A 12,240-nucleotide genomic window follows, 5' to 3' on the forward strand; every position below is an offset into this window, starting at 1 on the left:
AAAAGGTTATTGAGGAAGTTTCTGGTGGAGGTCTTGTCTGCCCAGAGAGAGGATTGTTGGAACTCATGGAACAGATTGTGTGGAAGCAGATGGAGAAAACATGGGATCCAGAGATGGCTTTGAGAATCACAGAATCCTAAAGGTTGGAAAAGACCACTAAGATCATCTGTCCCAACTGTCCACTTACTACCAATATTATCCACTGAACCATGTCCCTAAGTACTACACCTACTCTTTCCTTAAATATCTCCAGGGATTTTGACTCTACCAATTCCATGGGCAACTTGTTCTAATATATCACCTCTCTTTCCAAGTAGAAATTTTTCTTAATACCCCATCTGAATCTCCCCTGGAACAACTTGAGGCTGTTACATCTTGTCCTATCGCTGTTACCTGAAGAAGAGGCCAGTCCTCATCTCACCATAACCTTCCTTCATGTAGTTGTAGAGAGCATTAAGTTCACCCTTGAGCCTCCTCTTCTCCAGACTGAACAATCCCAGTTCCCTCAGCTGCTGCTCATAAGACTTGTGCTCCAGATCTCTTGCCAGCTTTATGCCCTTCTCTGGACATGCTCCAGAGACTCGATGTTTTTCTTGCAGAGAGGGGCTCAAAACTGAACGCAGTACTCAAGATGTGGCCTCAACAAAGCTGAATACAGAGAGACTGTTACTTCCCTGCTCCTGCAGGCTCTACTATTTCTCACAGAAGCTGGGATGCCATTGGCCTTCATCACCTGGGCATACTGCTGGCTTATGTTCAGCCTGCTGTCAGCTGACACCTCTAGATCCTTTTCCTCCACACTTCTAGCCAATCTGCCCCAGGCCTGTAGCGTTGCCTGGGGTTGGCGTGATGCACGACACAGCACTTGGTAACAGGTAGATTGACAGTTCCCCCCAACTTGGACTGAGTACTGAGTACTGAGAATGAGTACTGAGCGTGTACTCATTTCCGTCATCCAAATCATCAGGAAATGGGCCCGAGTACCAACCCCTGGGGAGCACTACTCCACTGTAGTCGCCAGCAGGTTTAACTCACCACCACTCTCTGGGCCTGGTTCTCCAACCAGTTCTTTACTCAGGAAAGAGTATACCTGTCCAAGCCACAGGCTGCCAGCTTCTCACAGTTTCAAGGCATTGCTGACATCTAGACGATGTCAACAGCCTTTCCCTCATCCACTAGACAGGTAACATGATCACAGAAGGAGATCAGATTAGTTAAGCAGTACTTGCCTTTCATGAACCCATACTGGCTAGGCCTGATCTCCCATTTGTCCCCCACATGCTGTGTGATCTCATTCAAGATAATCTGCTCCATCACTTTTCTTGGCACCAAGGTCAGGCTGACAGGCTTATAGTTCCCCAAGTCTTCCTTATGACCTTTCTTGTAGATGGCAAGACTCCATTCCTCTGGGACCTCTCCAGTAGACCAGGACTACCGATGATGGAAAGCAGCTTGGCAATCACTTCCACCAGCTCCTTCAGCACCTTCGGGTGCATTCCATCTGGCCCTATGCGCTTGTGACAGTCCAGGTGAAGTAACAGGTCTCTAACTGTTTCCAGCTGAATTGTGGGGGATTTATTCTGCTCCTCATCTCAGATTTCCAGGTCAAGGGGTAGAGTACCCCGAGGATAACTGGTCTGACTATTAAAAACAGATGTAATGAAGGCATTGAGAACCTCAGCTTTTTCCTTAACTTCAGTGGTCATGTTCTTGGGCACATCCAGTAAAGGATGGAGGTTCCATTTTGCCCTCCTCTTATGGAAAATGTATTTGTAAAAACACTTTTTTTGTTCATTTTATTCACTTGCATTCATTTCATTTTGTTCATTTATTCATTAACATTTTAATTCAGTTCTCTCTCATCCATGGGACTGGCAACAATGGAGACTGGAGGGGAGGTCTCTAAGCCATATGCAGTGCAGGAATTCCAATTCAGAGACGTGTGGTGTGTAGAAGTAAGCTAAGGCAGCTGTACTCTGTCTGGCAAATTGACTCCATGTGCAAGGTCATTTTTTATCTGTAGCATCTTCTGGAATAATCAATTAAGGGAATTATCTAGGACAGTTACATTGCTTTCTCTAGTGAATACATGGAAATCTATGCCTATCCGACTTCTGGGGACCAATGTTTACTGCCCTATCAACACACCCTCTTTGACCTGATTTCTGGTTCACAAAGCAAGCATATCTCACTTTTTTTTTTTTTTTTAATTATTTTTTTATCCCCTCTTCCTTTTTTCCCCCTAGTATTATTAGGTCTCAGGCCCTCCATCGCCAAGGTTAGCTGCTTTGGAGCTGTCCTGGCCAGAACCACAGCGCCCGACCGCGAGGTTCAGGACGGTTTCGGTTGGTTCCTTCATCCAGGTAACCCCGAGGTAATGGAGCAGCTCGACCGCTCTTGCGAAAGCTGCTGACGTGCTGTGGGGCGTTGGCAGGGCAATGGCTGTGCATCCATACCCCCTGCCTTGAAAAAGCCTCGCGGGGAGCAGCGTCGCGTCGCTGCGCGGCTGGGATGGGGAGGAGGAGCTCGGCTGTGTGAATCACGTGGGCCGTTCAAACGCGGAGAAACCGTATGCCGCCCGTGCACGTGTTTGCGCAGCAAGGAGGGCTGTTATCGCTGTGCGGTGAGTGGTAAGGTCGGGGAACGCGACTCAGCTTCCTGTAGAAAAAACACGAGGGTTGGTGTGAGGTTCGTGGCTGTGTGGTCATGAGGGTATTAGGGCTACTGCCGCTCGAAAGGAAGCCCAGCTCAGGTGTTTTTACACTAATGCACACAGTGTGGGTAATAAGCAGGAGGAGCTGGAGACCCTTGTGTGGTTGGAAAGCTATGATATGGTTGCCATCACAAAGTGTGGTGGGATGGCTCACACAGCTGGAGTGCTGTGATGGTTGGCTACTGGTTTTTCAACATAGGCAAGGCAGGAAGGGTGGTGGTTTGGCCCTCTGTGTTAAGAAAGAATGTGAATTTATGGAAATTAACGATGGTGATGAGAGGGTTGAGAGCTTATGGGTCAGAATAAAAGTGAAGGCCAATAAGACTGACATTATCCTGGGAGTCTGCTACAGGTCACCCAACCAGGATGAAGAGGTGGACAAGACACTTTATAGACAGTTGAGTGAGGTCTCGAGGTCTCTCCCCATTGTTCTTATGGGGGACTTCAACTTCCTAGACATCTGCTGGATTTATAATACAGCGGATAGGGAACAGTCCCGGAGGTTCCTGGAATGTGTAGGAGATAACTTCCTGACACAGCTGGTGAAGGAGCCTCCAAGGGGCAGAAAAATCTTGGACCTGATGCTTGTTAACAGAGAAGGTCTTGTGGGGATGTAAAGGTTGGAGGCATAGTGATCTGGGGCATAGTGATCATGAGATGCTAGATTTCTTTATTCTTGTTGAACCACAGATGGAAGTCAGCAGAACTGCCACCTTGGACCTCTGGAGGGCAGACTTTATCCTTTATAGGACCGGATGAGAGAGTCCCTTGGGAGATAGTTTTGGAGGGCATGGGAACCCAGGAAGGCTGGGAATACTTTAAGGAAGTAATTTTAAAGGTGCAGGAGCTGACCATTCCTAAGTCATGGAAGATGAGCCGATGGGCAAGGAGGCCGGACTGGCTGAACAGAGACCTTTGGCTGGAACTCAAGAGCAAAAGGAAAGTTTATGGTCTTTGGAAGAGTGGGCAAGCCTCTTAAGACGATCCTGGTAGCTACAGATCTATCAGTCTCACCTCAGTGCTGGGGAAGGTTATGGCGTGGATAATCTCGGGAGCCATCATGGACCAGTTAAAGGTCAACCAGGGGATCAGGCCCAGTCAGCATGGGTTTAGGAGTGGCAGATCCTGTTTGACAAACCTGATTTCATTCCATGACAAGGTGACCTGCTTAGTGGGTGAAGCTATGGCTGTCGATGTGGTCTGCCTGGACTTCAGTCAAGCCTTTGGCACTGTCCCCAACAACATTCTCGTGGAGAAGCTGGCTGCCCATGGCTTGGATGGGCGTATGCTCCGCTGGGTGAAGCACTGGCTGGATGGCTGGGCCCAAAGAGTTGTGGTCAACGGAGTTAAATCCAATTGGCGGCTGGTCACAAGCAGTGTCCCCAGGGCTCAGTACTGGGGCTGCTTCTATTTAACATCTTTATTAATGATCTTGATGAGGGGATTGACTGCGCCCTCAGTAAGTTTGCAGATGACACCAAGTTGGGAGGTAGTGTTGATCTGCCACAGGAGACAAAAGCACTACAGAGGGACCTGGATAGACTGGATCAATGGGCCAAGGCAACTGTATGAGTTTCAATAGGGCCAAGTATCAGGTCCTACATTTTGGTCACAACAACCCCTGGCAACCCTACAGGCTTGGGGAGGAGTGGCTGGAAAGCTGCCTGATGGAAAGGGACCTTGGTGTACTGATGGACAGTCGGCTGAATATGAGCCAGCAGTGTGCCCAGGTGGCCAAGAAGACCAATGGCATCCTGGCTTGTATCAGGAATGGTAAGGTGAGCAGGACTAGGGAAGTCATCCTGCCCTGTACTCGGCATTAGTGAGGCCTCACCTCGAGAACTGTGTTCAGTTTTGGGCACCTCAGTACAGAAAGGACATGGAGGTGCTGAAGCAGGTCCAGAGAAGGACAACAAGGCTTGTGAAGGGCTTGGAGAATATGGCCAATGAGGAGAGACTGAAAGAACTGGGGCTGTTTAGTCTGGGGAAAAGGAGGCTGAGGATAGATATTGTTGCTGTTTTCCAATTTCTGAAAGGTGCTTGCAGCAAGAGCGGGGCTGGTCTCTTTTCACAGGGATGAGGGGAAATGGTTTTAAGTTGCACCAGGGTAAGTTTAGGTTGGATATCAGGAAACACTTGTTTACAGAAAGGGTTGTTAAGCACTGGAATAGGCTGCCCAGGGAGGTGTTTGAGTCACCATCCCTGGATGTGTTTAAAAACCATCTGGATGTGGTGCTCAGGGACATGATTTAGTGGAGGGTTGTTAGAGTTAGGGTAGTCTGGTTAGGTTGTGGCTGGACTTCATGATCTTTAAGGTCTTTTCCAACCTGGGCAATTCTGTGATTTTATGATTTGTTCACTACATGACCTTACTTTGGCCTTTCAAAATTTCTCACTAAAAATATAGGAATCTCTGTTCTGGTACACTGCAGATGACTCCTCTTGAAACTACTTAGTCCCTTTGTAAATGGATAATTGTACCAGGAACTTGCTGTCCTACAGCTTTTCTTGTGCTCATTGGAGTCTTTTCTGTATCATTTACTATGGCAATTAAAACAGTCTGACTCTAGAATAATTTCCCATCTCTCCCAAGCTTTTCAGTAAAACTGAACCTTAAATTGTGTAGATCACTAGATCTCTTAAGTGGTGGATTATTCTCTGATAAGCCACTGGGCTGTGCTATTACTCTACGTTTTAGGGGATTGTTTCTCCTATAGCAGCTTCCAACACATTAGAAGAATGACTGCTACTTATGGCAGACAACTTGCTTTTTTGTTTCTTAAGAATTTGGTCAATAATTAATGTCCTGATAGCAAATAATGGGTTGGATTTTAGCTCAGCTGTAATTTTTATTTTCTTTGTGTACCTCTAAATGCATATACCATAAGCCTATTTCTGATGCATCAAAATCGTTTTTAGGCTCATTGAAGCATCTAGTAATGCAGATTACTTGTAATTGAATGCTGCAATCCAGCTACCTTTTTTTTTTTTTGCTAATAGATACTCTTTTCTCCATGGAGAAAATGCAAAATTCAATCCAAATTTTAAAACAAATGAACAACAACAACAACAAAAAAACACTACAAAGAAGCAAACAAATAAAAAGCCCAAACCAGCACCTTTGCTTCAGTCAATTATTTGTCCATTTCTATACACCGTTGGCTCTTGCAGTTGATCTTAATTAGTGAATATCCACATTCATCTCTGCATTATGCAGTCTTGGTTCTTAAAGATGTTGCTCCAGAAAAACATGCAGCAGTCAATATACTAAAATATTAATCATATTTTAGCCAAAGCAAAAAGATCAAGAAAGTGGAAGTAGCCCACTCTTCTCTGACAGCCTGCTTGGTCCTTCTGATGTTGAAGGGTGCACTGTGTATTGCTTTTTCCTAGTGATCAAGCTGCAGTACAAGGTGATAAAGATTTGGAGTCTATGCTCGCTGGCTTTTTGCCTTTGTCAGCCACTCAGCCTCGGATTGTGTTCCTGGATTAAATCCTGGAAGTTCTGTGTATGATTTACAAGAAAGTATGACTTGCTAATATACTATCTTTCATCCTTTTTTCAAATAATCTGCAATTTGAGAATTATTGTATTCTTATTATGCACATGCAATGCAATGAATCTGCTTGACTCATGCCTTCTTACAATTTCGTGATGAGGGGAGTGGGATGGTAACACCGATCTCTGCTCTCAGGTGACAGCAACAGTACCTGAGGGAGTGGCATGGGGCTGTGTCAGGGAAGGGTCAGGGGGGTGTTAGGAAAAGGTTCTTCACCACAGGGCATCGAACAGGCTCCTCAGGGCAGTGGGAGCAGCCCCGAGCTGCTAGTATTCAAGGAGCATTTGGACAGCGCTGTAAGACATAGGCTTCAAATTTGGAGCAATTCTTTGTGGAGCCACTAGATGGTCCTTGTTGGCTCCTTCCAACTTGAGGTGGTGGTATGACTGGCAGCATTAAATCAGGAAATAGTAAACTTCATGTTCTTGAAATACTGTTTGAGGTGCGTAACATCTTTGTTATTATTCTGTAAAGTTTATATTGTGACAAGGCTACTAATTATGGTCTGAGAGCCCATCGTGCCAAGTACTTTAAAAGACGAAATCAGACAGTAATGGCCAGTATTTCAAGCTGTGTGGTTAACTTGAACAAGTTGCCAAAGGAAGTGGTGGGTGCCCTGTCCCTGAGAGAAATTCAAGGCTGGGCTGAACTGGGCTCTGTGCAATCTGATCTAGCTGTAGATGTCCCTGCTTGTTGAAGGGGAGTTGGACTAGATGACCCCTAAAGATCCTTTCCGACTCTAAGAATTCTATGATTATGTACAGTGTTTATGACTTCTGCTACTTAGTCTCTAGATCAGGAAATTCAACAAGTTAGACATTATCCTGTGAGGTAGCAAATAGGACTGGTTTAGGAAAGTGTCTGACTATTTGTTTTATTTTTAATCCTACAGGTAGTTCAGGACTGTTAAAATGTGAAAACGTTCTGATATTCTCAGCAGCAACTACAGTGATTTCACAGACATACTCACCCCAGCCAGCAGTATATTCCGAAGTTATGGAGTCCGTGGCCAAGAAATGAGCCATCCTAGGTAACATATGTACTTGTGGCATTATTGAGGAAACATGTTTGAAAACTTGCTCTTTAAGTTCTGCAGAAGTTTCTCAGACATTTCAGGTTCTGAGATTTTCTATCTATTAATCTGAGAAGCATTATAGTTACTATAATACCTTGAATATTGCATTAATTTTAATGCACAGCTTGATCTATAATTAGCTAACAACTTTCTCTTGAGCCAGCTATGATAGTGATTGCTAATTTTTTTGCAGTGCATTTATAGACCTGATCGCTAAAATATATGGAGTTCCTCATCTTTTTACTGCTATCTTGGAGTATGTAACTATTTTAGTGGATCTAGGGCCACAGCTGAAAATAATTATCTAACTATATTACTAATAACACAGTAGCTATTGAAAGTAAATTCAGAAATAGCTCATTACTTTTTTTTCCATTAGCATTTATTCACTGTTTATATTATGCAAAGTTTGGACTGTGGAGTATGACATTCAGAGCTTTCTTTATAATTATTTTCACATTCTGGTTCCTCAGGACTACTATAATCTGGCTGCAAACATGTCTTTGAGGGGCAAACAAGTGACTGTTTTCACTGTGCTTTTGTAATTCAGAGAAAAGTCATATTCCTCTTGATTTTTCTGTAGGCTTAATTTGGATCTTTGATCCCAAATGTTGCCTTGTAATCTGGTACTCTGATGTCTTCTGGAGACACTGGTTTTAATACAGGCAAGTAAGCTTGTGAAGCCTCTCTACCCTCTGAAAAAGGCTTTAGCATTCTTATACACAGATTTTGGCTTTCACACTAGTATTTTTCTATGGGGTTGGCTGCACTTGCCAAGGGTGTTGTCCTGAGGGACATGGCTCTTGAAAGTGCGTCACCCTGAGCTGCTGATGCGAAATCAGCTTATTCTCAAACAGCCTCTGTCTTCCAGAAAAGGAAAAAGCCTGATTTCCTGCTTCTAATCCTTTTTCACCCTTTCCTTAAAATAAATTAGATATTTCTGTGCTGCAGGGTCTGCCAGCAAGGACAGATCCTGCAGACTCAAAGGACACTAGCTGCTGTTAGTTGGTTTGCCACAGCTCTCCTTCTACTCTTTATCAGGGCACTGTGAGCAAGCTGCTGAGACACCTAGATTTGGCCTTCCTTCTGTACCCACTCACTGACACACCAAATATCTTGGGTGATCGACTGATTCCATCTGATCTACTAATTTCTGTGTTTTGGGATGGGGCAGCATTGTACCTACAGACAGGGGGGTGAGAGGTTGGAGCGAAGCCCCATGGAAGGGGATCTGGGAGTTCTGGCTGGCAGAAAATCCAGTGTGAGCTACCTGTGTGCCCTAGCAGCCAAAAGGGTCAACTGTACTCTAGGTCTGCACAAGACACAGCACTATCACCAGGGATTGTCCCACTCTCTTGACCTGCACCATCATGGAGGCGGCTCTTCCGCAAACTGCAGGTAACCAAAACATCAGCTCAATTCCCCTGCACTCAGTGCTGCTCAAGCAAGCCAAAAGGTTGGATACCTAGAGTCTAAAGGGTAAGAAATATGAGGTGTGGCTGAGGTGCCTGGGTTTGTTCAGTCCAGAGCATGGGAACAGCATGGAGCTGCATCAGGGGAGGGTCAGATGGGGGTTAGGGAAATGTTCTGCACCAGAGGGCAGTCAGGCTGCCAGAGTTCAGTGCTCCCAGACATAGGATTTGAAGTCAGGATGGTCTTGTGTGGAGCCAGGAGCTGTATTCAGTGTTCTTAGCCAATCCCTTCTAGCTTGGGATATCTTGTGATTCTATGAATTTTCTAGAAATTGGCATCCTGGACTTCTGGAGAAGATGGTGCTAAAATAAGCTTCTCTCGGATGTTGATGTTACAGATGCCCAGTTAGATATTATAGCGAGGGGTGAGAAAAGAGTTTCCAGGCACATTTTTGTGCTATACAGTCAGTTGTGTGCTACCTAACTTGCAACTTTCATTCCTGGTGAAGGCTCTTCCATGTCCTTACCAAACCAGCAAACTTCTTCTCTCCATAAAATGAGAATTCTCAGTTGGAAACAAACTTGAGTAACTCTCATAAACAGAGCCTGTGTGAGTGCGTTTTGTGAAGAGTACGCTTTGTGAGTCACAGCTGCAAAAGCAAAGAGTTTACAGGAAGATCAAGTATGGGCATAGATGTTGGTTACTTAATAGAGGACGTCACTGTCAGAGATTCTCTACTTTAAAGTGCAGTTATCATCCAGAAAGTGTAAAAGTGACATCCTGGTATGCCACATTTTTCCTCCTCTGCAATTTCTATCCCAAATTCACTCAAGTCAATACCATGTTTTTTCTTTGACTGCCAGCACAGCTAGCTCAGCCTGTAACCTGAGAATCAAGCTGTGTTCTTTCTGCTTATTAAAACACTGCCAACTGCAAAGCTTCTGGAATCAAACATTAACTGGCAATGCTGTGGGAGAGGCAGGAGAGCTGAGTACAACATGACTAGCACATCCCTAGCTACAGGAAGGAGAAAAAGAAAAAAATAATCATTAAATTCAGCACACATGCCTCAGGAGACCCACAGAGAACACATATTTACAGCACCTGTAGTGCTATTTTTTATGCAGTTGCTTTTCTGTCTATCACTGCATTTCACGATAGAACAGCTAAATAGGGAGCCACATAGTTCCTTACTCAAGTCCTAGGTTTGTCAGATTTCCAAAGGATTCATATAAAGGAAGCATGTTAAAAAAAAGTAGAGGCAGTATTTATTTACTATTGACTTAGTTAAATTGCAGCACCTTTTGCAGCTTGCAAATGTGGCCAAGGTGTACTTAGTCTTTACTTTGTATGTGTTTAGTTGTTGAGATAGCTTAAACAATATCTTCTCAGAGGCATTAAGATCCTTGGGTAGAAAGAGGAATCAAAGAGTAGATGAATGAAAATTATAAATAGTTCAAAATTTGTGCTGGATTCAGAAGAACGTCAAAAAGTCCATGTTTATCTGGAGTTTTTCTGAAGTGTATGAACTCCTAGTGTTTCAAAACGAAGACAAGAGCTCTCATGAAGTGTTTCTGATGCCTGTGCTGTTTGTCCCACCTAGAGAAACTGCAGAGCTGAGTGCTCACTGCTTAGCACCCCACAGATCTATTTATCCCTGCAAATATTGAAAACAAATCAAAATGCTGGATGATTACATGTGCAAAATGGGTAAAGAATTGCAGCATTTCTGTAGTGCTTTTTCATGCACAAACACAGACATGGATAATGAACTGTTTTGCTGCTGCTCAGTTTGGTTCTCATCCCAGCTTTGCAGTGATGTCTAGAAAACACCTGCTTTCCTTGAGAACAATATGGCTACTGATGCCAGTAGATGAGCTGCCTTAGATGGCTTTCTTGGTTAGGTACAAAATATGTAGGACAAGTGAGCCTTGTGGGACCTTAATTTCTCCTGGGTGAAGACTGCATAGATAAAAGGCCTGCTACCTGATAACTGAGTCTGCCATTTCGGGAATCTCCAGAGGAAGAGAGTTTGCACACACGGAATTCTGACCCTGACTGTGCTCATCGTAAGACCACTAGCTGTCAACTCTCTAGGCATGGCATCATGCAAACTGACTGTATCAGTCAGTTACTGCAGTGCCAAACTCAAAGGAAGGTTTGCAGAGCTTAAACCAACTGTTGTATGTCAGCTGATTAGAATTAAATCTCCATGTGCCTAAGTTACAGAATGGCAGAATGCCTGTGGTTGGAAAGGACTTCTGAGATGAAATGTCACAACTTCATACTCGAGAGGGACACCCTGAGCAGGCTGCCCAGGGCCATGTCCAGGCAGCTTTTAAAGATCTCCAAGAAGGAGACTCCACAGCCTGTCTGGGCAACCCGGGCAAGTGCTGAGCTACCTGCACAGAATGGAGTTGCTTTTATTGTCTACACAGAAGCTGCTGTACTGCAATTTGTGCCCACTCAAGGCTCATTCTGTCCTTTAAAGAAGTTGAATATGATAGCCTGCAGTGAACAAAACAGATGGAAGCTAATTCCTGTATTGCTGTCTATTGTCCAACTGAAGTGTATAACACTGGAAATCACTGGCAAAATCTCTGTTCATTACAGAGAAAGCGAGATATGTCTTGCAGTTCACACTGAAATATGCTCAGAACTCTCTGAGGTGCAGAGTTTCGCATTGGAAAAGACCTTAATTCCAAAGGTGTTAAATGTAACATCCAGTCCAGTTGATAAGGATCCTTTTTTATTTTTTCCAGAAAAAGTTTCTCTGTTGTTTGTCTGGAAAAAAAAAAAAAAATCACAGTAGCAAATACCACAGAAATATATAAAACTAGACACGGAGTAAGACCTCAAGCAATAAAAGAGCTTGAATGTATCATGAGCTACTGTTCTTAAAGAGCTATAGCAGGTACCTAGTTTATTGTAAATATTTACAGCTTTATTTATGGATTTGTCTATTAATTTAGTTATTACTAAATTACTTAAAGCAATTATTTCTTCACAAGTACAGAGTGGAAGATAAAATCAGTGTAGAAGAAATGAAGTGCTAAGCCATAGAGATGTCATATAAACATCACAGTAGTTAAGAGACAGTACACCCAGGCCAGGTACTGTTAAGGCTATGACACAGTGGATAGAACACTGGAAGAGAATATGACATAGCAGCACCAAGCAACAGCGGTGAGAAGGGGTGGAGAAAAGATGAAAGAGAGCACAGTACCCAGTCTCAATTACACTGATTAAATGGCTGTTCCTGGCCCCTGCCTGGGAGTTTGGAGAAGAGATTGCCAGGATGAGTTTCTCAAATGCATCAGCAGACAGGGCTGTCATGCAAGTGAGCAGGTGAGCAAGGTGTGAGGGGAGAGGGCAGGGAGGAGAAGAACAGTACTGGCCAGAGTTGATAGCTCACGGTTGCTCCTCCTTTCCTGTTTTGCGTGCATGTTGTACACTGGTTTTTTTCCATAAGTCGACGT

The 12,240-nt window shown here is 44.1% G+C and overlaps 1 long non-coding RNA gene across 1 annotated transcript; it reads left to right on the forward strand.

Moving 5' to 3' along the window:
- The first annotated feature begins 7,169 nt into the window (after positions 1 to 7,169).
- On the forward strand, positions 7,170 to 11,564 carry LOC116216492. The gene is made up of 2 exons (XR_004159348.1): positions 7,170 to 7,303; positions 7,932 to 11,564. It is a non-coding gene; the product is annotated as an uncharacterized LOC116216492 (long non-coding RNA).
- Positions 11,565 to 12,240: the final 676 nt, after the last annotated feature.

Source organism: Meleagris gallopavo, chromosome 3 (assembly GCF_000146605.3).
Source record: "Meleagris gallopavo isolate NT-WF06-2002-E0010 breed Aviagen turkey brand Nicholas breeding stock chromosome 3, Turkey_5.1, whole genome shotgun sequence".
NCBI classification, from domain to species: domain Eukaryota; kingdom Metazoa; phylum Chordata; class Aves; order Galliformes; family Phasianidae; genus Meleagris; species Meleagris gallopavo.